Source organism: Anser brachyrhynchus, assembly GCF_964034855.1.
Source record: "Anser brachyrhynchus genome assembly, chromosome: 1".
Classification (NCBI taxonomy): Eukaryota; Metazoa; Chordata; class Aves; order Anseriformes; family Anatidae; genus Anser; species Anser brachyrhynchus.
Genome location: NC_137694.1, coordinates 207,722,208 through 207,742,083, shown reverse-complemented (window position 1 = coordinate 207,742,083; position 19,876 = coordinate 207,722,208). Strand labels below are relative to the sequence as shown.

Genomic DNA, 19,876 nt, shown 5'->3' with positions numbered 1-19,876 from the left:
GAGGGCTTAGAGCTGCAGGGAGCACCTAGGTCCTAGGCACGTTGCTGGGCTGTTAGCTAGCTCTGCACAGTATAAATAAAAGGCTCTTTACAAATACCTGTCTTGGGAGTGAAGAGTTACCCCATCTAGGCAAAGGGGACAGATTCAGAGAGAAGAGAGAAGTTCTTTCTCAGAACAGAGTCTAGAAACATAACTTAGGTTAGATGCCCATCTTCTAAATAACCAAGCTGAAAATGGTGCTCCTTACCTTGGTGTCCAGAAGCAGCTTGATAACAAACCTCAGATTTTTTCTTTCCTCTAAATTAGTTTGCAGAGAAGAACAACAGCAATAATGCCCTCCCCTCCTCACTCTCCCTTCCCCTCTCCCCCCCCCCCCCCCCCCCAAGAACACTCCACAAATATTGTTAGATGGATCACATAGCATGCAGTCAGGAATCATTTAACACTAAAGTGTCTGACAGTGGTCTATTACGTTTGCTGCCTGACTTGTAACTGCTCAGATCTGCACAAAATGAAGCATTACAAAAAGTACTGTCCTTCAACTGGAATTAAATCTGCAGTTCTACAAATAAAGAAGTTTTATTTAGATTGTCATATAGAAAATACAATTTTTTGCAAGTATGTGGAAGTATATATGAATATATATGCATAGTCTAAAGTTTGCATATGTACTTATCTGCATGTATATGCTTGCAAACAAATTAATATGTATAATTATATATAAATTCATATACATAATCAATTTTTCTGTTATTATTTATTTATTGATTGATCAGAGGAATTCCAAATGCTTGGATTACCCTGCAACTAGCCAACTAGCAGCAGTATCTTCTTTCTATCTTCAAGAAAAGTAAGGAAATAGATTTATTTTTTTTTCCTATGGGAAAATTCCACAGGAAATTGCAAGAAATTACAGAAAACATTCAAATTTGTTGAAATCTATGGATTTCAGTATATTATTCACATCATTCAAAGTTGTCTGATTGTACATCATGTATGAGCTTTAGTTTGAATTTCACCATGGCAAATGATCTCCAAATTGTATATATTCTCTTTCATCTATCCCCATTTTCATAAGTGATAAGTGATTAAATACTATCTACACAGAGGAGAATCCTAGTGCTCTGAGGCAGCAGACAAGAAATACACTTTACAAGTGAGAAAGAAAAGATAATGTGGAAGGTCTTGTCAGGTGAAGATTCTCTTGGCTCATTACATGTATAGAATCTCATTAAAAATGTTGTTGGTTTCTTTACAGTTTGTTAAGAAAAATATTTGTCAAAAAGTTATTTATTTATTTATTTATTTATTTATTTATTTATTTTGGGGGGGAAATAACTATGAAAAAGACATACATAACGAGGGTTACTGCTTTAAAAATCCTGTATTCAAGTAATTGCTGTTTATGTAAAGACCAAGCTTGTGGTTGTTCTTTCGCTTGACAGCTTTCCATTTAAGTGCATGACTGTGTGTCAACACCTTCAGAAGTTTCTAAATGGCTTTGTTTTCAACTAATAACAAGAATCATTTCTTTCTCTTAAGCATTGTTTCTCTTCTCATATACATCAGCTTTCCTCCATTGAGTTACTGAAGTTAGACCCAGTTTCAATCATGTACATAAAGGAGAAATCGCCCTTATTGCCCTGTCCTGATTGCAACACAATTAAACAGATGTGACTATTGAAATTCTGCTTTACTGAGGCATAAGTAATATCAGAGTGAGGCCACTACACCAGTCATAATATACCGAGTCATTGTTATATACCTGCATAGGAGAACAAAGCAGTTTGGTAGATATTTCTGAGATAACTTTGAGCAAGACAAAATATTTCTAGGAGTCTGTGGTTCTAGCATGGATTGAAAACGCAAAATACTGAGATAGTGTGATACACTAGTCCAATAATCTCTACCTCTCAGCAGAGATAATGGATTAAGATGCAACTATATCAACACAATTATAAATGCTTTTTGTTCCAAATAGTTTTCCTTAAGGCAAATCTCTACATTCTACCTTTAGGATGGAAGTCTCAGTTCCATTTGAACCATGCTGAAATATTCATTTGAGTTCGAAAGGACAAAGTTTCTCCTGAAAATCCAATATTCTACATAATTCCAAAAATGTGTTACATTTGGAGAGGTAGCAATAAATTAAAAACCTCTAGAGCATATATTAGGGACATTGTTTCATCAAACTTCTATTTACTTAAAGTTAATAGTTCGGAATTCAGCCCAACTTGTGGATCCAACCTACTGCTGAAAGACAAATGATGTGGTATCCAAGCTATGATGCTGCAGTAGTTACAGCAGTGTAATTGTGGCATCAATGAAGCATGAATTCTGTCTAATTATCATAATTGAAACTCTTGCAATTATGCTGTCATTTCATTTATATTAACATATTTGGTTGAGGTATCAAGGTATCCAGGTTCTATAGGTTAAATCAAGATTCACTTCTCTGCATTCACTTTGATAAACCATACACTTTGCTGTATACTTGAGATTTAATTGTGATTAGTGAGTGTTCTGCACAGGTGGGAGGCATTTTGCGGGAAAGGTGTCAACAGCATTTCTAATTTTAGCCATATCCTCATTCTCTTAGATATAACAGTAAGTCCGGAAGATGCTTTCCCACCCCTTTGTTTTATTTAGTTTACCAATACATTCTTTTGCCTACACATCGCAGACGAAATCATATGAAGCTTGTTCATACCAGTAGCAACTAAACCTTATTATTATCTCCTAGCTGATTACCATGGAATGCATGTGTTATCCAGAACTCTTGTTAAGTGCCATCCTATGAAAAAGCACCTTCCCAGAAAGCATTAACTTGATGTTTATTTGATCACTTGTAGATAGGTGTTTTTGCATTTAATGAGGCAACAGCAGTTATTATGCTCAGCTCACACATTGAAACTGAAAGGCTAATCTTTGGAGGATGTTTCTAGATTTTTATACTGCAGTTTTGGATCTGTGACCTTTTCTGGGATGACTATAAAATGCAGGTATGCTAATGAGTATCATACCACTGTTTTTTTTTGTTTGTTTGTTTGCTTGCTTTGTTTTGTTTTGTTTTGTTTTCCAATCATTATTTTCTCTCAGTTTCTATGACTTCTTGTTGCATTTTTCTGTTGTCTCTGAAGCAGATAATAGTTCTTCATTATAGGTTTTATGCAAAGCTGTGTATTCTGATAAGGATATATGATCCCTGACTGGAGTTTTTAGGCAGTACTGTCATGAAATACTTTGGCAGATGAAAGCATTCACCCTCAGTATGTTTGCAGATGATACAGTCCAGTGAAAGTGTTGAACTTCTCGAGGTTAGGAGGACTCTGTAGAGGGATCTGGATAAACTAGACTGATGGTTTGAGGCCAGCCATATGAAGTTCAACAAGGCTAAGTGACGGATCCTGCACTTGGGGCACAACAACCCCATGCAGTGCGACAAGCTAGGGGAAGAGTGGCTGGAAAGTTGCCCACTGAAAAAGGGATCTGGGGGTATTGATCAATAGTCAGCTGAATATGAGCCTGCAGTGTGCTCAGGTGGCCAAGAAGGCCAACATCATCCTGGTTTGTATCAGGAGCAGCGAAGTCATCAGGACTAATGAAGTGATTGTCCCTTTGTACTTGGCTCTGAGGAGGATGAATCTCAAATACTGTGTTCAGTTTTGGGCCCCTCACTACAAGAAGGACATGTCCAAAGAAGGGCAACAAAGCTGGTGAAGGGTCTAGAGAGCAAGTCTTATGAGGAACAGTCGAGGGAGCTGGGGCTGTTTAGACTAGAGAAAAGGAGGCTCAGGGGAGACCTTATTGTGCTCAACAATTACCTTAGAGGAGGCTGTAGCGAGGTGAGGATTTGTCTCTTCTCCCAAGCACCAAGTGAGAAGCACAAAAAGAAATGGCCTCAAGTTGTGTCAGAAGTTTAGGTTGGATATTAAGAAAAATTTCTTCACTGAAAGGGTTGTGAAGCATTGGAACAAGCTGCCCAGGGAAGTGGTTGAGTCACCATAGGATGGCTAGATTAGTAGCTAACCAAAAAAGGTGAGCAGTAAGAAGGAAAAATAGTCAAAAGTGCCAGAGATTTTACATGAGATAGCTACAGAAGAGAAGGATGAAAAAATATGGAAATAAGGGTTAAAAAGAAGAAAAGCAGAAGAAAAAAAAATGCCCAAGAGAAGTTATGATACCAAAATGAAATGACCTGTCTTAGCCATACGGTGATTCAATGAAGAAAGAGGAGTGTAAATACCAAAAAAAAAAAAAAAAGTGTACTCTTTAAAGTATGACATTAATAGAATTAAGTAAAAAAGCAGAAACTCTGTTCATTAAAAGCACCACATAAATTCTATGATAGCTAAAGAATGAGAAATAGGGACATTTTCTATTCCAATGGTTTAAAAGTTTTCAAAACAAACTGTCTGTATAAGTAGTACCTGTCAGAACAGTACTTATATACCATCCGTGAACACAGAATTTAGACTACTTTTTTTTCTTTTTCATTTTTTCCCTTTTCCTTTTTTCTTTTTTTTGTTCCCCTTCCCCTTCCCCTTCCTCTTTCTCTTTTTCTTTTAGCATGAATGTTCTTAAAGAGTAAATCCCAAACTTGTAAATGTCTGAAAAGTAAATGATGATTATTATTTTTTTTCAGTATAGACACTTCAATTTTAAATGTCTGAATATGACACTTAAATATTAATAAAAGTTTGTTAGTCCAATCAGGGAGCAAAACCCATTCCTAATAATTTGACTCTAAGAAAGCAAAGCATTGCTTGTACATCTGAAATGTCTTCATTGCATCTGTACCTGAATACTTACTTACCAATAATTACATTTTTTAAGAAAACTGCAAGTATGTGTTATACAAAAGATGTGAGAATTTCAAACAATTATTCTTGATCTAATCTGAGAACAAAATGATGGGACTCTGTAGAATATAAAGTTTGTAGATTTTTTTTTTTTTTTGGTGGTTTGTTTATTTAAATGACAGCATATTCATATATTAAAATCCAGAAAAATCTGGATTTCAGGAGGATTTGAATCTCCTCTGTGCTTGGTAAACCTCTGATTACATCTGATACAGAGTCCAGGAGCTATATGTTTCCTCCAAAGACCTGTCAGTGACTAAAATGTAGCACAGGATTTTGAGCTCATACCAAAAAGCAGTAACATGAGTTAGACCAAGTTGCTTATGATTCCTGCTGAATTGACTGGTCAGTAAGAACATGGACAAATGCTGACTTGCTCAGTTACTTGTAATTACTACAGGATAAGATATCAAGGTACAATCTTATAAGTAGAAACATAATTCAGGCCTATTATAGCATATATTGTACAGGAGCACTGCAGTGGAGGGGAAAGGCAGAAGGGGGCTTGTTTGGCGCACAGAGCAATAGTAGACACAATAGCAGGTGTCTACTATTGGAGGTGGAACTTGGGATATTGCCTGACCTATGATGGATCTGGGCCCAGCTTCATGGTTGTGTGGGGAATCCTGAAGGAAGCTAGGAGGAAGTTCTGATGTTTCCAAGGAAAAGATAGGAGCTCTTAGTGGTATTTGGGTTACTGTCCATGAGGAAGGTGAGGAAGGTGTTGATCCTGGGGCAGTTAGGTGACAAGGAAGATCTAGGGATATAAGGCTCCCAGAAAGAAATTATAAATAAATACAAATATATATATATATGTATATATATATAATAATAATAATCCAATGTGGTTATTGTCTGGCATTCGTTTCAGTTGGAAGTCACTGCTTTACACGGAAGGACTTCTAAATCCTCCTTTGGAAGCTGTTCCAACTAGCGTTGGCATAGTTGCTTATTCCCCAAGCATGAAGGACAGAGTAATCAAGGCTGTTTTCTTAACAATTCGTCCCTATTGTAATGGAGTCTTCAGTGCCTGTACGCTGACCTAAGAAATAGCCTTTACCAGAGAATTTGAGCAGAGACACTTCTTTGATCCCAGGATCAAAGTTTTGATGTCCCAAAAGTCAGGATGGAGGATCATTCATCCCTTGGTATGACCCAATCTTGTTATATCCCAGGTTGCCCAGAGAAGTTGTGGATACCCCATCCCTGACAGTGTTCAAGAGCAGGCTGGACAAGGCCCTGGTCAACCAGCTCTAGTGAGTGGCATCCCTGCCCATGGCAAGGGGGTTGGAACTGAATGATCTTTAAGGTCCCTTCCAACCCAAGCCATTCTATGATTCTATGATCCCCAAATTTTTATGTATGTTCCAGATTTTTTTGGTTAACATCACTTATAACAACTATTAAAGATTCATGAGCTACCTGCAGTAGTCGCTGACAAGTTTCTGATAAATTCAGTAATATGTATATATTTATGTGAAAGTGTTATTTTTCTACCTAAATTTGCACAAGAGTCACGTATGGAAGTTTATCACAGATTTGACAGTCTGTTGGAGATGTTTCATGTGTAGTATGTATCCCATTTGTTCAGTCAAGTTAAGCACAAGGACATATTCTAAGGATTCTTTTTTACTCTTTTTCTTTTTTTTTCCTCTTTTGTTTTGTGGTCAGGAGATGATTCTACCTCAAGACATTAATATTTTTAAAGCTGAGCTACAACAACTGTTTGGGAAAAAAAAAATACAGGTATTAAAGATTGAGTTTAGGAAGAAATGAAACAACAACAACAACAAATAAGCAATCAAACAAACAACAACAATGAATCCCTTAGGTAGAAAATGAGCACCTGTGTCTTATGTAGCTCCTGCCAGAGACTGGGTCTGATTTGACAATCCAAGACACTTGACTAAAGAAAAACTTCTGTAGTTTCATGAAATTTATATACATGTTTTGATGGATCAACTGATTGAATTGCAGAGAGGTAATCTGTTAGAAAGATCAAATTTCTGTAAATATACTTTTCTTTTTCTCTTTGTACACCTGCTTCTAAGAAAAGACAGTAAAAAAAAAAAGTTTATTATTCTTTGTAGTGTTATCACTTTACATTTGTTTCAAGGTTTTCATGTTGATTTTTGAATTCTGACAAAGCATTATTTCATTTGTGATACTGAGAATTTATATATATATATATATAAAACAGCAACAACAAACAACTACAATAAATAAATAAATAAATAAATAAAATGATCTAGTTTTGCGCTTCACAACACGATGCAACAAATCAGGTAAACCCACGCATAAGCAGAAGATTTTACCACCAAGCTATATGAGCTGCTGAAACAGTAGGCATCTTGAAGTGATGTGTTAATGAATAGCTTTTTGGCATGCAGTGTGCAGTGTGTCTGAAACTCAACAGTCTCCATCAGATTGTAATAAACAGATGTAAAATAGCGTATTTAAGACCTGACCAGTAGCTTATCTGATTCTTCTTGTGAAAGTCTTTCTGTATGGCAGGATGAACCCAGATGGATGAAAAGAGAATAATTCATCTCATATGAGAGAGAAAACCTACTTTAAGGACCCCATATCTTCAAAGGACCATTTACACCCACACTTCCTAAGTGTGCTTCTATCTTTCTATCTGCTTTATCTGAACTTTGCTTTTTTTTTTTTTTTTTTTTTTTTCTCACACAGAATAGATTGTCCAAGAAACTTTATCACAGAGGTCTGGAAGCTTGACAGAAGAAGCATTACCTAAACCATAGCTACCACAGCACCAAAGCAAGAGTGATTCTCATCACTAGACTGAATCCCTCCCTCAGAAAGGTCCTAGAGGAGGTCTTTTTTTTTTTTTCTTTTATTTTTCTTTTATTTTTCTTTTTTTTTAATAATAAAAGCAAACAATTGTATTCATACCAAAAACATAATTATGTATTCACACCAAATACAAATACAGAAGACATCAGTCAACACCAGTAAAGCAGTTTGATAAAATGGAGTTTTTTTGTACAATAGTGAACTCTTAAATATCACTGCTCTAACAGGTGCTTGAGGAGGGTTGAAGAAGGGCATACAGATAAACTTCTGATTAATAAGACAGTAAAAACAGAAGGTATAATGCTATGTAACAGAAAGCCTTAATTTTCACCATAGGACCAAATTTTGTCTTCTTGCTAATAGATGGCCACAAAACTCCTCTGCTTTGTATTACTTTGAATTTAAAGATACACCTGAAACTGCTCTCTGTTTATTATGCTTCTAACTATCTTAAGCAGAAGTTGATCTTTCATGAACAATTGTTGCCTAGCAATGATACTTCCCCTGTAATTTAGTGAGTACGCAGGTTCTTAATTATGCAGAAATTATTTTTGAGTTCTTGTGTTGTTTCTTTTTATCATGACATCTTCATTAACAGCTGGCCTAAATAAGGATGCAAGACAAATTTCTACCTCCATTTCAGTGCAGGAATAAGTAGAATTAGGACCCAAATATCTGCCACAAGAACACACTTATTTTGGTAAAGTTCTCATTGATCTTGGTCAGGCAGAATTCAATTTTCTATCAAGGTGTCACAAGGTCATCACAGCTGTCTGTGTCTTCCCTGTTATGTGGCTTGCTGGACACATGGTGTCTTGGTTTTCCAGTCTTTGTGAAAGAGTTTGTCTTCTACTGTCAAAGGATCAACTTGCTGGTTTGATAACATCTAGATGTTAAAGAATACAGGTACAGAAACATTATAAAATCATATTTGTCTTGTTTCTCTTTGACCCTGGAAGCTGCCATAAAGAATAGTAACACTACATGGTGTGTTTGTGTGGGTATGCACCACTTAAAGAGTGTCTAAAGAGGCTTCCCCAGGCAACCGAGGGAACTCAGAGCAGCTGAATTAGGAAATGCGTGGAAAAATGTCCTTTCCCAGCTGAAAAGAAAGAAAAGACAGCAGCCTCCTACACACAGAATACTAGTTTGGATGCCAAAATCTATGTTGAGTGAGTATTCCAGTATGTATTTAATATATAGTGATTCTGGATCATAACACAGAAAATTGTCAAGAGAACAAACATACAACATTTGTCTACAAATTATGTTTTTGGTCAAGAGTGTACTTTAAGTGACATGGAATCTTTCTAAATATTTATATGATTATAAATGAAAACATCTGAATCACAAAACTTTAATTGTCTCAGTGTTTTCATTTGGGTTCTAGACTGGACTACAATCTGTGTGTGCACTGAAATTCCTTATGAAATTGTAAGAATATCATGTGTCACTGGAACAGAAGCCAGTCAAAAGAAAAGACAGAAAAAGGTGGAGCACAGGATAGACAAATTGTATCTTTCATGAGACCCTGCAATATCATTTTGAAAAAACAGTATTTTATTTTGGTTGAAATATTTCACGTTCTGGAAGAAAACTTCAGATGAAAAACTGATATGGTAGGAGACAGGAAGCCTAATCTTTGTGGTATTCATTTTATGAAACCTAAAAATTAGAGCAATATTTAGGAACTGCACTCATTTATGGAGTTCACTAACTCACTGGCAACTCACTGGCAATACCAGCTCTGAGTAAGAGAAAGAGAACTTAATGCAAGTTCTCTTGCCTCTCCATCTTCCTGAGGTGCATCATGTACTGTACCTCAATAAATAAATGAATAAATAAATAAATTCCTTAGTCTTTTAATTCTGTTCCTTTGAATTCTTAGCAGAGTAGTAGCCCTCCCCTGTCCCCTGAATTCAGTGAACTGTCCAGGATTTTGGAGTAAGTATATGCAGTAAGTTCAACAATGTCCCAGATTCATGAACAATTATTATGCATTAACATTACATAAATTGATAGCATGTCCCTCCTTAAATCTTGTGTTCAATTCTGGTCATATCATCTTAAAGAAAAGATAATAGAAGTAGAAAAGGTCTGTAGTAGGGCAACAAAAATTGTTAAAGGCATGAAATGACTGCCATGTGGTGAGAGATGAAAGATCAGGACTGTTTAATTTCAGAGTTAAGCAAGAGTTGATGTCACAGGTATTCATTAAATCAGAGATGTCATGAAAGTCAAATGAGTGTTGTTATTTACTCCATATAATACTGAAGAGAAATACAAAGTGTTTTTTTGTTTTTGTATATTTTCCCCATTATCCCATCATCTGAAAAGAAGTAGATATTTTGTACAACACAGTTCACGAAGAAAAGTACTCACCACAACAAAATACCACTGAATCAAATGACTCAAAAATAGAACCTCCATTACTCTGAGAAATTAATACAATAACTTTAGCAATATTGGACAGAATATAAAACTGGAAAGAATAAGAAAAGAAAAGAAAAAAAAAAAACATATGACCAAGTAAGTCATTACCCTTCCTGAGTATTGACCAGGCTTCAGGGGCTGTACCACTCCTGCTCTCGCCCACATGTATGGTGTGTACAAGTTGTTCCTTGTTTATGTTTTTCAGATAGTTGCATACTATTAAAGGGTGTGTCTGGTGAAGTTATACCATAGATGTTTAGTTCCAATATTTTTGCCTTATCATTAGCATGATATGAAAAAGTCCACCTCTGTACTTTATGTATTCTCTTTAGATTGCTGTTCAGAGAGAGATAATCAGATAATCACCTCCATATCATCTTTTGCGTTACATTTGCCATTCCAGCTTACTCAAACTGGCTGACAAAATTTGCCTCTAAATCTCTTTAAAATATAAAAACTCTTTCAAATAAACTTAGTCCATATCAAACAAACAAACAAAATCACTCTATCTTATGCAAGCATTCCCTAGTTATGCTTTTGAAAATCAAGGTACTTGCACTCTACTCACCCACCATGTTGAAAAAAGAATAGTTTCAAACCCGCTATCCCAAGACAGAGATTCAATGGAAGTATTATGGTCTAAGTGTGATCATACCATTCTCTTGAAATAGGGTGACAGCTCTCTATACCAAAAGAGCTTCACAGTTCAGCTCAATATTTTAACATTGACTCAGCTGAGCAGAATAAAATGAATGAGACAAGAGGGGCTTGAATGTTAACATACTGTCTATGATCATACAAAAGGAGATGAATGTCAGGGATGCATCTTGTCACTATTCATTCAAACATTACAGATGAGCTCACACACAATCTATTGTATTTATTGTAGCTATTTTTATCTCCAAAATGTGGCATTGCTTAAAACTCAGGTTTAGTCTTGAAGAATCACTGCACTAAGTTTTGTACAGGGGCACACAAATAGACAGATCCTTAACTTGATCAACTCCAGAAAGATGCTTATTATTCCCAGATATGATTCCATGTTCTTTTAGTTTGTTCTTTTATCTTATTTTTTCCCTTAATAACAAAAGTACTTAATTTAGTACCTTTGGAAAAATGTTTTATAAATATTAATTGCTATGTTTCATATAAAATATTTAATAGAATGGTTTTGTTGCAAGCTGAAAATACAATGCAAGTGACAAGTCATAAAGCACAAAGCTAGGTTAGTCAAAAGTCAACTGTGATATATATATATATGTATATATACTTATATTAGCTTTCTACAAAGAATCATATAAGACAATGGCAGCTGATGGAACCATTTTCGGCTAGTCATCTTATGGGAGAATAGTCCACATAATCAGGATTTTTACCTGTTCAAATGTTCATTTAGCTTTGATACATTTCAAGCCTGTTTGATACATTTCAAGCACTTTCAAATGAAGCTGACTAAATGGATACAAGTCAGAGATCAGCAGGAGCTATAGGAGAAGTAAAAGACCTGAAGGCAGAAAAACTGAAGCCAAGGCAGCAGCCTGAGAGTATTAGACTCCAGAGCACCCACAGCAGCACAAGCTCTTGCAAATATGCCACATTCAGGAGATGTTTCAGAGTTCACTTCTTGCTGACAAAACCATTTAAAAATGGGTCGCCAATCAGTAGGAAATCAGGCTCCCTTCATGAGTTTTGGTAGTGCTCATTCAAATACTTTTTTGTTTGTTTGTTTGTTTTTGTTTTTTGCTGATTTCATTCTCAGTTTTCCCTTTTGTTTCTTTCCAAAGAAAACAGACCAGTTCATATAGGTGATGTCTCTGCTTATTTTAATAATTATGGGCCTTCAGATATGTCAAAGACCCATGCTATTTACAAGAAAGAGCAATGGTTTTGAACTAAGAAGGAGCAGGTTTGGGTTAAATATAAGGAAAAAATTCTTTACTGCGAGGTTGGTTAAATACCAGTTGGTATATTAATTGCCCATGGTAATTAGCAGGGGTTGCCCAGTGAGGCTGTGGATGATCCAGCCCAGGAATTGTTCAAGTTCAGGTTGGATGGGACTTTGAGCAACCTGATCTAGTAGAAGGTATCTGTTCCTGTGGCAAGGGGGTTGGAACTAGGTGATCTTTAAGGTCCCTTCCAACCCAAACCATTCTATGATTCTATGATAAACATATTCAAATATATATGGTCTTTCTTGATTTTCTACACATTTATAGCAATAAATGACAGCAAACAAACAAACAAAAATCGATTATCTGTGAGCTAGAATATCTTTTTCTGTTCTCCATATCAGTTATTTGATAATTTCTCTCCACTATTTAGTTATGTTTGAGTACCACACAACCCTGACTACAAATATATAGACATTAAAAATAATATAAAAATAAAATATATAAACTAAAAATATATAAAGAGATATTAATAATGAGACTGATAACTTTTCATGGACTGATTCACGATTCCTCAGCTAAAGCATTTCAAAAATCGTAGAATTATTAAGGAGGAAACAAAAAAAAATCAAAGATCAAATATGACTAAAGATTTGCTGAAGGATCGCCTTCAAAAGGCATAATGTATCATGCCTATAAGGCACATTATGAAATGTTAAGTTATATTATTAAAGGAAAAAGAACAAACAAGTGACAGCACAAATCACACAATACAGACTGGCTTAGTGCACTGTAGGATTTTTGCACTGCAATAAAATACTGGTTTTAGGTACATTTTTATCCTCATTGACTATACTAGAAATGTGCAACAAATAGTCCCTAGGTTTGACTTTTAAGACAGCACATTAGCTTAGGGAACTTCTTTTGTAAGAAACTGGAGGAAGCAGAGTTGTAATTGGCATTGCCTGCCCTTTGGAATCTTCTCTGGGTTTACATTAATAACATGGAAATCTACTAGCCACAAAGGAGTCTTTTTTTTTTTTTTTTTTTTTCCCCTTCTGTTTTCTTTTTGTTGTGTTGTGGGGTTTTTCAGTTTGTTTGCGGATTTTTTTTTTTTAATGTTTATTTTTAGGTGCATTGTTAAATATTGCTTTTAATGTTACACAAATTTTCTCAGAAGGGTTTAACACATTGTAAGATGTTTCCACTCTTACTGTGGCTTACATAGTTCTAGCCTTTTGTTTTAGCACATACATGTTCACTGAAGAGAGAACCTACAGGTGCTGTTCCATGATGCAGAAGATAGACACATATCTGGCAGTCAGTGTTACTGTTGTTTCCAGGAAGGATTTGCACTGCCTTGTGCACTGAATTAAGAGGTCATTATGTGAAGGTTTTCCATAACTGCAAGTAATGGAGGCTGTGGAAGATGAATAAAGGAGGAAGTTTAAAAAATCTCTTGAAGCAGTCAGAAAGGACTATTTCACATGCATGACTATTGCTTTAGAAGAAAAAAAAAAAGTTAGAAAACATTCATGAAGATTTCATTCTGAGGTTAATGGGCCAATGGGTTTCATGGGCCATCACATTGCACCATAGTCTTGGCTTTCTCTATCAGAATTTGCATATGGCTGCAAGCTTTAGCAAGGGTAAAACTGATACACAACTATAAGCATTTGGTTTTACCTGACCGTACCATGTCGAACAGTGCAATTTGTGTGAGTGTTTGTATGCATGTGTGTCACTCTGTGTAAACTTCCACATATTATATTTGGAATATAAATTGTATATATCTCCCTGAAAATAAAGAAAAACTAAAACAAGTTATCTAGTGAAAAAAAAGAAAAAATCTAATGAGGAAGTGTCATGCTAGACTGAAAACATTAGCAAGTCATTACTGCTGCAACTGTAATTACTAACAGGTTTTTTTTTTGTTTGTTTTTTTTTTTTTTCAAGTACCATGATTTGACTTCCAATTTCTTTTTCTGAATGAAGGTCCAAGTAATATACAATTAGTTAAAAAACCCTTGAAGGAAACTGAGGCCATCACTAGATCAATTAATCTTCATGTTCTTTACACTCTTGGGAAGTTTATATTTCCTATTAAAACCCCACACATCAAACTCCTGTAGTTTCTGATTCATTGTTTTCTTTTCATGGGATTTAAACCTCTGCAAAGACTCATTTAAGACCCATTTAACCCCACCAGGGTAAACCTTACCTTTAAGACATGAGATATAAATAAAATCTATTCCTTATTCAGGTTTTCACTCAGATGAATTATAGTACTAAAGCTCTATCTTTCCAAATGCTAAACACCTTTAGGTGCAGAGTGTCCAGGAAATTCAATAAATGGTGTGCTATTTTCCTTGTTTTAGTATTTTCATATAGAGAGAAGACTCAAAGGAGCTTAATTAAAATGATCAAGTAGATGGGACAGGTGGAACAGCAGCCCTGGGAAGACAGGGAGACTTCAGGCAGTTTAAAAACTGAAAAGGGAGTAGATAAGGGCAATGTAGGCCTTTTTTTTTAATGACATTGGTGTTATTTTATTTTATTTATTTATTTATTTTTTTCCCACAAAGAAAGATGGAGACATTTGTTTCTGGGGTCATGATGGGTCAACGATGGGGTCATTTCTTTCTACGAGAAAGATGGGGATATTTGTTGAAACTAGTAAGTAGGAGATAAGTTCAAAAGAGAGAAATGAAATCTCCTTTTTACAAAATAATATGTAAATTTCTAAAACTTGATGGCAAGGAAGTCTGACAAAAAAAAAAGATTAAGCAAATTCAATAATAGTAGAGTCATAAAAAGAAAGTGGAAGCACAAGGATATAACCTTAAAGGAAATAAATAAATAACTAAATAAATAAATAAATAAGAGGGGGGAGAGAGAGAGAAAGAGAGAGATTTCTGGATGCTGGGATAATAAAAGGGGAGTGGAATGCACACAGTGATCACTTTTTGATGCCTTCCATAGTCAACTGCTTTTATTGCCTTTCCTGGAGACCAAATATAGGGTTAGATGGTTCCTCCCACCAGGGCATTTCTTGTGTTATTTTAAATGTTGAAATTCAAATTATTTCAGAAAAAAAAAATAAATGTGTGCTTCTTAATGATCTGGCAACTGAATCAAATAAAGTTTCCTGATAGCAATTTTGCCTTTTCCTTTCCTTTAAAGAGCCCTGAAGGAATGTGTGCAAGAAATGAATTATTATATTTAGATTTCTGATTGGATCTCAGTGGTTTCACATCAGGGATCAAAAGGTCATGTGAAAAACCTTTTACAGTAAGTATTCTGCTAGGGCATTTCTGTGGATTTATTGCTCAGCTTTGGCAGTTACCACTACTTTAAGATATAGTGGATTTTAGATGCCCACCTTAGGGTGCACTGAATCACAGCCTGAAAGTGCCAGTTTCTCTCCATGAAGAATAAAATGTGGATTACTGGCCCTGATGTAGATATTTGCACTGGAGATATCTGCAGTTAGGTAGGATGAATCTTGACAATTCAGCTTAAACGGGGGATTATTTATTTATTTATTTATTTTACTTTAAAATACATAAGCATAGAAAAAAAAATGTCATAAAGATTCAAGCCCAAATTACCAGAAATCAGTCTCCAAAAAAGCCATTAGCAGATGGCCAGAGTACAATGACTATTTCCAAAGGCTTGTGGCTCGGAGAATGCCTTGAGGACCTTCTAAACCCAAAGTGCTACATTTGTGCTAAATTGCTCTGAACAGTTTGCATCTCTGATTTAGACCACGGAAACATTCACCTTTTGCCATCACCGAAAGAGTTATGTAAAGCATGTGATGCAAGGATGCGGTGTATACTTTATCCCAGTGCAGGGTCCATTAGTACTACAGATTTCTGGAGTACCTTGAACTATCTATCTCGGTCAAAACACAAGTTGTACTTTTGAAACGAAAAGTATTTGACAAATTTTAATATAACATTGTTGATGATTTCTGTATTTATTATTTCTTATCTAAGAGACTTAGTCTAGAAGTAGAAAATATAGAAAATCCAACTTTAATCAAATGTGTTTATTTTTGGTAATCAGCACAGATAACCAAAACAAAATGTGAGTCTTGAATAAATCCTAACAGTTTTACAGGTTTTAGCTGTCTACAACTTTTTTTTTTTTTTTCTTCTTTTAATCAAGTGACAAATATCAATTTAATTTATAAAATTACTGTGAATTTATTTACTTTAATATCTTATACATGCTGTCACGCCCAAAGTAATAAATATTAGTCTAGCAATTACCTTTGAAAATTTCTCTGATATTATTAATAGGAAATTGAAACCAATCAAGGTGTTTTCCAGCCCCATGGCTACAGAAATGAATCTGTGTATTACTTTGATTAAATACATAGTTTTATGTATGAACTATGAGGTGTTTTGTTTTGGTTTTCTTTCTTTTTTGTTGTTTTTTGTTTTTAATCCTTTCTTTAATTATTTGTGGACGAGACCCACTTGTACAACTGTTTTAGAGGGTGAGTGATGCTATTCATATGAACAGTGGCTTACCAAAATAAATACAAATTTTACTAAAATCAGTACTATTGTATTTGAAAATAATGCAAGCCAAATCCAAGGGTTTTGTATTTCCTTGTGTCTTGAGCACCAGAAAATGTATCCCTATAACATTAACACAACCCGTACACTAGTTCAGTTCCCACACCCTTTATCATTTTTTCATTTCCTTTAGGGAGTTTCTATTAAGAAGAAAGTATTTTGGAATGCTCAGAAATTTTCTGAATCAGTGAACCACAAAGTAGAACTGCAACATGGCATAGGTTTCAATATCCTTTGGTATTTTTTGATCGTTATTCCATTGAACAATATAAGAAAAATTTAGGAAATATAGGAATTGAGAACAATGTAGAAAAAAAAAATGTAAAAATTTAGATTAGTTGTTAGGGGAAAATTCTTTGCTCAGTGGATGGTGAGGCACTGGAAGAAGTTGCCCAGAGAAGCTGTGGATGCTCCATCCCTGGAGTTGTTCAAGACCAGGTTGGATGAGGCCCTGGGTAACCTGGTCTAGTGGGTGGCATCCCTGTCAGGAATCCCTAGCAGAGGAGTTCGAACTAGATGATCTTTAATGTACTTTCCAACCTAAGCCATTCTGTGATTCTATAATCAGAAAGAGTAGAAGAAACAAACAAACAAACAAACAAACAAAAACAGTGTGATGACATTTCTTGTTTTTGACAAAAATTCCAATAAATAAATGGATTTAACTATTTGGTTTGGGTCAAACTGGAAAGAGCAACAGAATTTAAGTACTAAATTGAACAGTTTAAAAATTCAAGTATTCAAAAAAATGCACATTTTGAAATAATGATCAGATCTGAGAAACTAAATGGACATTTGACTGAAGTAGCCTTTTTGCTTTTCCCATCCCAATTAAATCCTTTTTTATTATTTATGACTTTTTTCTTATCTATAACATATTATGAATGAGAGCACCCGTTTCACTAAGTCTAAGAATTGTTTAGATGTTTCTGTTCCCATTACTTCAAAGCTACTTGGTTAGATCATTATCTCCTGCTGGCCTGAAAAAGGCTGAATTAAAAAAGTTAGCTTTATAAAGTATTATTTTGTTTAACAATACTTATTTAAGCACAGGTAAGTACTAATTGTTCCCAATGTACTAACCACAGCTTAAATTATCATGTTCTGCCCATAGTCATACTGGTAAGGAAATAATCAAGCTCCCCAGAGGTTTCCTACTGGATCAACAAAACTGCCTCTGAATGTACAAGAAAGAAAAGCGGCAGTGAAAGGAAGAGGTCTGAAAGGACACCATTTCCTGTTTATTACCTGTGTTAGCTGAACATACACAGGGCAGCAAACTCTTCTATTTACAAAAGAAGGATGATGCAACTAAGATGAAGGAACCAGGTGGGACAAACAATGCTTGATCTTTAAAATGTGTGAATCCATGACAAAATGTGTGAATCCATTGCAAATCATGCTATTTTGCAAAAATCTCCATTTAACAGAATTCCATGTCTGTATTTAACAGTCTCAGAATGTGACGAGTGTATCAGAATATAAAGAAAAAGAAATTAGTTTTTTTTAAAAGTATTTTTTAAAATTATTTTTATTTTTAAGTGGCTTATGGATGGTAGCTAGATCTGTTATTGTCTCTATATATTTTTTTGTTAAATGTTGTCCTATTTCTGTCTGCATGACCTAATCATGACTGAGTTGCATTATACACAGGCATATTCAGCATTTAACTAGTGTTTTTAAAACCTTTATAGCTATACAGGTATAACAAAATTTTCTAAAACATATCCCATGAAGCTTGGAGTATGAGTTTATTTCACCAAAGTGAAGAAATCTGTGAGTGAAACTGTTGGAAAACAACACTGAGGAAAAACAAACAAAAAATGCAAGGTAGGATTTTGTAAGAATTTTTACAGTATTTAAGCACATGAGAAGTGCATGACAACAGGCCAGATCAAAGGTTCATCCAGTCTAATGGCTTTGTTCCAGTCATGGCTGTGCTGAAGCAAAAAAAAAGTCAATAATATGCTGCACACAGATTTGGGATCAATTCATAAAACTTGATAAACAAAGTAGTAGGCAATTATCCATGAGGAGTAAAACATGATAGTGTAAGCTAAAGGCAGAAAAACAGCCTGTGGCTGAGAAGGTGTATGCTGAGGAAAAAATAATTTTAAAAAATCTGTTGTCTACTAAATGGATAACGTTTTTAATAACAAGGTAAAATCAGATTATTTGATAATTATTTTTGTTTTCTGTTTGGAAAAAAAAAAGAATAAAATGCTACAGAACATTATAATGCTTTCCATTGCATTAGTAACCAAGGAAGATGTTAAACATCTATTAGGAATACATATTTGTTACTTAGGAGCTGAATTCCTTCTTATTTTATTGGAGATAGGTGCTTATGTACTTAAAAACAAAATCTGATGAGCATCTACCTGCATTTTACACACCTAAATACTTTATAATTGTAATTAAAAATCTTTTACAACTAATAATTACACCATTAACTCATCCCTTCTGGTGGCTAAATTGAACACCTGCCTTTAATTATGATGACTTGGAAAAGAGAAGCAGCCTGAAGATTACAGGATTGTAGAATTGGAAATGCAGTGTTACGTGAGTACATTTTGTTTAAATAAAACCATCTTATCAGACAAGTGCCCAATTATCATTTGTATCAGAAAATATTTAATTTTACTCTTATTTGCTTTCAGCAAACATTAATTTCAGTGCATGTAATAGGGAAAAGCAATGATCCTGAAAGAAGAAATTTCAGTTATAGATGATTTAGAAGCTTTCAGAGAATCAAAATTACTTCTCTTCTGATTGAAATGATTTCTGTTTTTAGATTATGCTTGTAGATTATGGGCAAATGCTCAACAACATCACCCTGTATTAATCTGTGAGCAAGGTAGCTTAGTAAGAAGTGTACTAAAGAATAGAAACTGATTATAACAAAGCAAAGCAATTTAACGATCCCATGTGTTGTGTAAATCTGAGTAAAAAGAACTCTCAACACTTCCAATGGAGCTTTAACTTTAATCTATTCTGAGAAGTTTAAATCATAATGAGGTTTTGGCAATCATAAATATTCTTACAACGGGTGAGGGTGCTATCAACCTGAAGTCACTTCATCCTTGTACATGGGAGGTGTGGGCTGGATAGATGCATTTTATCAAAGACGCAGGCTAAATATATTTTTTACACCATGCACATTATTGCTTTTTCGTTTTATTTATTTTTTATTTGCTTAGGAATATATATGAATGTCTTTGGAAAAGCTGTATCTCAGCTTAAATTATGTGTATTACTGGTGATTGTCATAGGTTGGCAGAATCAT

At 34.8% G+C, this 19,876-nt stretch overlaps 1 protein-coding gene and 1 long non-coding RNA gene across 7 annotated transcripts in view; one reads left to right on the top strand and one right to left on the bottom strand.

The window, feature by feature from the left end:
- The window catches only part of TENM4 (teneurin transmembrane protein 4), a 1,681,110-nt gene that overhangs the window by 1,055,312 nt on the left and 605,922 nt on the right, over window positions 1-19,876 (bottom strand). The window lies entirely within an intron of this gene.
- The window catches only part of LOC308187916, a 28,049-nt gene continuing 10,352 nt past the window's right edge, over window positions 2,180-19,876 (top strand). For 2 of the 4 annotated variants that reach the window (XR_013945005.1, XR_013945008.1), the window contains exon 1: window positions 18,430-19,152. This is a non-coding gene — a long non-coding RNA (uncharacterized lncRNA). The other 2 variants (XR_013945006.1, XR_013945007.1) reach the window with 2 other exon arrangements.